Source organism: Diachasma alloeum, unplaced genomic scaffold (genome assembly GCF_001412515.2).
Source record: "Diachasma alloeum isolate Michigan unplaced genomic scaffold, Dall2.0 Dall_scaffold_78908, whole genome shotgun sequence".
NCBI lineage: Eukaryota > Metazoa > Arthropoda > Insecta > Hymenoptera > Braconidae > Diachasma > Diachasma alloeum.
In genome coordinates, this window is record NW_021683643.1 from 3255382 (window position 1) to 3261483 (window position 6102).

Sequence of the window (6102 nt, forward strand, 5' to 3'; positions counted from 1 at the left end):
ATTTTGTGGGGGTTGTCAATTATAATTCGATTTGCGACTATGATGAGCGTTTGAGAAGAATTGTTGACAATTATGATGCTGATGAATGTGATAAATTCTTGAAGGATGTAGCTAATTTTGTGTTGTTGTAAATTGACAGCTGATCATGAATTGAAAAATATATCTTTGATTGATTAGTATTTGAGGTATTTTGTGGGGGAATTTTATTCGGGGAAATTTTTGTTAGCGGAAATTTTTTCCGGGAAATTTTTGTTGGGGCAATTAATTCCTCAATTTAATCATCTCCTAGGTACGAATTTTTGATCAATTCATGAAAGTAGAAAATTTCTCCACTGGAGATTATATTAGGTTTAAAAAAATTGAACTTTTCCATTTTTTGTGGTGAATACATGTGACTTGACGCCAAAGATTGTTTTATTTGGTTCAAGGAAATGTATCTCAAGAAGAAATAATTGATATTCACCGGAAGATCTTATTTGTTTGAAATTGGTTCAAGTATATAATACTTGTTCCGAGCAAGAAGCGTCTCAATAAAAATAATTTTTTCTATCAGTGTGGTATCCTCCGATGATTTTTTTGGCGAACACAATTTTATGATCTACGAGAAAAATCTTTCAACGTTTCTCGATAAGTCCACTATTTTCTGAGTTATTCGTAGAATAATCGGCCAAAAACTATTGGAATCAATTTCTTTTAATGTGCTCTAAAATTCAATCTTCGAAATAGTATGATAATGACTTTTTCTGGAGAAAGACATCAGTAAACCTTTTTTATAGAGAATTATGTTGGCTACAAAAAAAATTGGGGCATTTTTTCATGAATCGATTACTCCCTGAGATATTTGCAATAGAATCGGAAATAAAACTTCCTGCAGTTTATATAATTATTCACTCTTACTATCAATCCCAAAAATTTCAATAAAATCACCCCATGAGAATTTTATAAACTGCAAGAAAGATGAAAACAACATTTACTTAATTGTCATTTTTTCAAAATAATAATTAGATAAAAATTAAATATTGTTTTCATTTTTCTTCACCATCCCTTCATATTTTTGGATAATTAACAACAATGGGGATGAACCAGAACATCCGCTCTGAGAAAAATCGCCGGACTTTCTCCGATAAATTGATTAAAGTAAAGAAATGATTATTTAAATTATTTAAATCTGCCAATCCACTTTGGGATTGAATTATTCCATTATTCCGGTAAAAAGAGGCGGTAGAAGGAAATACCAAAGAACTTTGTTGAGTATTATACTAATTCCGAAGCATCTCAATAGGGAGCGTCGTGAAGAAAAAACATCAAAGAACTTTTTTGTCGAAAATTAACCGTTCGAAACCGGGTCATTTGATATTCCCCTCTAAACCCTTTAGTTTGCGGAATATTCACAAAATAGTTGGACATTAAATTTCTTCAATCATTCACGGAGAGAAATGTTCAGTAAAAATTACGGGACCCTCACTTCACTCACCGATTACGGAATCGACTCAGAAAATTTAAGTGACGATATCGTAATTTTTCACAAGAGATTCAGATAAAAATTACGGAACGCTCCGGAAAAATTCCGTGACAGTTCCGTAAAATTTCCTACAACCACATTTCGCTCCGGAATTACGGAAAAGAGACGTAATTTTTATTGAATATTTCTCTCCGTGTCAATTTTCATCCTTTAAATCTCACATTTCAATTGACAAAACATCTCGCTAATAAATGGCGAAGAACCTGAAACCCTCGAATATTTTTTTATACATCTTATGCGCTACCAATGAAGAATGTCTTTGTGAACTCCGTGTCCGCGGGGATTTTTTACATATTAGCCAAATAATCTGAATAAAAATGTTGAAATCTGAACTTAATTATTGAATTATTCTGGTAACGAGTACCGCTGGGCGAAAACATTAAATGACCTTTTTATGGGGAAATAACTCCTCCACAAAGAAGGATCTTGACATTTTCACCTAAACTCATTAATGTCCGAGCCATTTACAAAACAATTCAGTAGCGGAGTGGTCAAACGGTTCAAGTCGATTTTGGCTATTGCCCAGTTTTCAATGAATATCTCGAAATCTAAGGGAGATAGGAAAATTTTTCTCATACCCTTTTTAGTAGCACCCAATTCGCTCTCCAAAAAAGGTTATTATAAAAATTTTGCTATCTCCCTCCAATTCGGAAATATTTCTGGAAAACTCAACTAAAGATTAAATTGACTTAAACCGATTAACCGCTTCGCTACTGAATTCACATCAATCTGGCTAGTAAATGCCGCTACAAGAAAACATTAGGGAATATTTTTTGTGAAAAAAATTGTCTGCCCTACAAAAAGGGTTCTCTAAAAATTTTCAGAAAACCCACTTGTTTCCGCGTTATTCTGACTTATGATACTTCCATCACTCAACAACAGACTTGTTTCATCTCGATATAGTACGCAACTGCATTTCTATCCCCTGAAATATCAATTTTAAATCCCTTCTCCTGGGATTTAAACTTCCTTACCCCCTCCACTACCCTTGAAACTCACCGAACAATTTGAGAGTCCAATTAAAATCGTTTTAATTAGTTGAATAAATGAATTCTCTCCTCTTCATTTAAAAGAATGGGAAAATATTAAAAGTGAGAGAAAAAAAATTGTTGGAATATTCTTTGAAAGGGTGGGGAGATGAGGGTTGGGCGGGTCGATGTACCGAATTTTTGAATCGACAGCTGACGCATTCCTGCGTGCAACTGTACCCAAATATGCACCGGGATAATAACAATTCACTGAGAATCGAAAATTCGAAATTCGTTGGTTTCATTGTTCAGTCCCATATGTCACGCAAATTACGGAGGGGTTGTGGGAGACTATTGAACGTTTTGATGTATCGGAAATGATTTTTTATTCATTGAATAGTGATTGAATCCAGTGGAACAAAAAAAAATATTGATGAAATTTTCTTTTAACGTTATGGATGAAAAATTGATTGCACAATTTAAAAGTTGATTTTACGTTGCTTTCATATAAAAATTGTTTATTAATTATCAGGTCGTGGGGATCTATTGTGTAGATAACGAGGGGAATGTTGACTGTACGCAGACTGGCATAATGTCTGTACACCCTCCGAAAATCCCCCGACAATCCTCGAGTGAAGAGAAAATCCCGAAAACGATAAATAAATGTAAAAGTTAACATGAGAGAAATCCGATCGATCTACATTTCCCCATTGTGTCATTACGAAATATATTTCACCATGAGAATAAACCCCTCGTTCCACTGGCCACCCTCACTTCGTAATAATCCCCAGGCGCAGAGACAAAAAAAAATAGTTCACGAAGGATCCCAAGGAAAACGTGAGGAGTGAAGGAAAAAAATTGAATAAAAAATGTAATCAGAGTTCTTTCTAGTTCCTACCCCCAACCCTCGCTTGCTTTTCCAACCCTTTTTATCGCAGAGGCTTATAGAAATAGGTGGTTGACGCTTACGAACATGAAAAGACACTTCTACATAAGAATATAAAATGAGAAAACGAAATTTAAAAATTCTAGGATAAGAAGGAGGTGCACACGGGATCTTCCGAATCTGGAGGCGCAGAATTCGCTGTTACATACACATATACCAAAATCTTTCAACTGTGTAGGAACAAAAATTGAATGAAAAATGGGGAGAAAAAAGGTCTTTCCTCTACAAACAAAATTCATAAATAAGAGAGAAAGTTGAATGGAACTGAAATTTAAAACGTTTCAGATACGTCATCTCAACTGCATAACAAAATATTTTTACAATAATCAATGAAAAATGATGAATGGAGGAAAATAAAATGATTTCTTTAATCTCCTTGAAAAAATTGACGAAGAATTGCATTTAATTCCTCGTGAAGATGAGGAATTTTCACGATTCCGTAACAAAATAGGCCAACTGCAGCCAGATTCATGAACTGAACAAATGAAGAAGAAAATAAATTATTCTGTTGTTCCTCAAATTTTGTTTTGTGCATCATTAACGTAAATTGAAATGGCTAACAACGAAGTTGAACGTGTTTGGAATTCCATACACATCAATCTGTCCAATTGTTCATACTTTTTGCTGTTGGAGAGAAATTGAATGGAGACATCAACGAGAATGATTGGAACATTAGGAATAAATGATAGCAACAATTCATCCGATGTCCGAAACATTAAAGTGGGGGATTCAAATCGCAATTAAGGTGAAAAAAAGGCGAAGGGAATTGCAAGACTATCCCCTCTCGAATGATTTTTCCACCCTCAAAGAATAAGTATAGTATAGTACGTTACACTGAGAGAAAAATCTGCAGTTCGATTTACAATAAGAAAATAGTTGAGGCAGTTTTGGTGAACGATACGATTTTTTTTGTATGCGGCACATAACATTATAGTAACTTCACAAGCGTAATTTTTGCAAATCAAAATGCAGTTAAACTAGCCAAAGTTCAAAAGTAACCACGACAAATCTATCGTGAGTAGAACTATAAAATAGTAGCAATGACTACATTCCATTATAATAATCACTTCTCCGGCCATAGTTACCGTAACCCGTGAGAAATTGTTGAGGACTTTTCAACTATAGTTCGATGGTGATGGAATATAGTCTGAAGAATCATATTTTTCTCTCAGTGTACTTGTTATTACGTATAAAAAAATGCTATAGGATTTCCTACAGGATATCCTACAGGATTTCCTACAGTAAATCCTATGGAGCATTCGAACATTTCCTATAGGATTTTTCTGATAGAATTTCCTATCGGATCTCCCACAGGATTTCCTATAGGAGTCCCTATAGAATTTCCTATCAGATTTATAACCCTAATCCTGACCCTTGTGACCGATTGGTTTCGAGTCTCAATTTTGTGTGTTACTTTCTATAGAAAACCCTATAGTAAATTCTATAGGAAATCCTATAGAAAATCCTATAGGATTTTTTCATACGTGTATTGTACACATTTTTTCAGAAATTTTGAAAAAAAACCTAGCTCAAAAATTGGAGGCCCTGGATTATTTTAAACATTTTAAGCGTCTATGGGGCAAAGAAAAAATAAATAATTGATTTTTGTTAATTCATTATTCGCTTTTAGACATATATAATCTATCTTCGATGTCTGAAAAATCTCCCTCCAATAGCCCGCGACTTTTAAAATTCATAGTAATCTCCCCTTAATCAAATACCTTCAGACGAAAAATAAAATATAAAGTTTGAACTCATCCAACACTCACAAAGCTAATCTCAAGTCATTTCCTACATTATCTGTCTCTCTCTACCCAGGAAATTAAATCGTGCATTGAACAAAAAACCGTAATTACCTACGATCAACAATCACAAGACTAATTCCTCATTAACAAGGATAGTGATCAACTCCTCCGCCCCCAAAACCAAAAGTCCAACATTCTCCAATTTTCAACCGTTCACCAACATTTCACAACTCTCTTCACAAATCTATTGAACACAATTCTGCACCACCCGCTTCGATAAATTAAATAAATAACCTAATCGTGACAATAAAATAAATGGAGATAAAGTTCAAACCCCTGAACTACACCTCCACCACCGCCGTCATTCCCCCACCCCCTCCCCCGACCAGCCCCCCCCCTTCAAAAAACAAAATGCCGAATTTAACAAAAATAATTACAACATTACTAATAAATGATGGCAGCAATCCATCTCCCCCGAAAAATATCCCCTAAAAATCTGCTTACACAAACACACACACCCACCCCTCCTCCCCCATCTCCTCTCTCCCTCCACCACCCCCGAAACATAATCAAAAAAAAAAAAATCGTCAGATGAGAGAAACGTGGTGCACTACGGTGGGGATGGTTTTCGGTCGAGGTGGGGGAGGGTCGCTGGGAATGGTCCATATATCTGTATGCGTATTGTATATACGGTTGGCGTTGCTAGGCAACCACGGGGGAGGCTTACTCGTGTCTGTCTCACTCCAACTGGATCAATACAGCATCCGCGAGTTCTGCTTTCCCGGACCAAACACGCACCCCCTCCCCTCCCCACCCCTCCGCCCCTCCCCAGCACTTCTCACTCCATCGTATCCCTCCACCTCTCCCCTTTTATCCGAGAGAGTTGTACAGGGCGCAAAAATTATTCGGCCCCTGGACGCA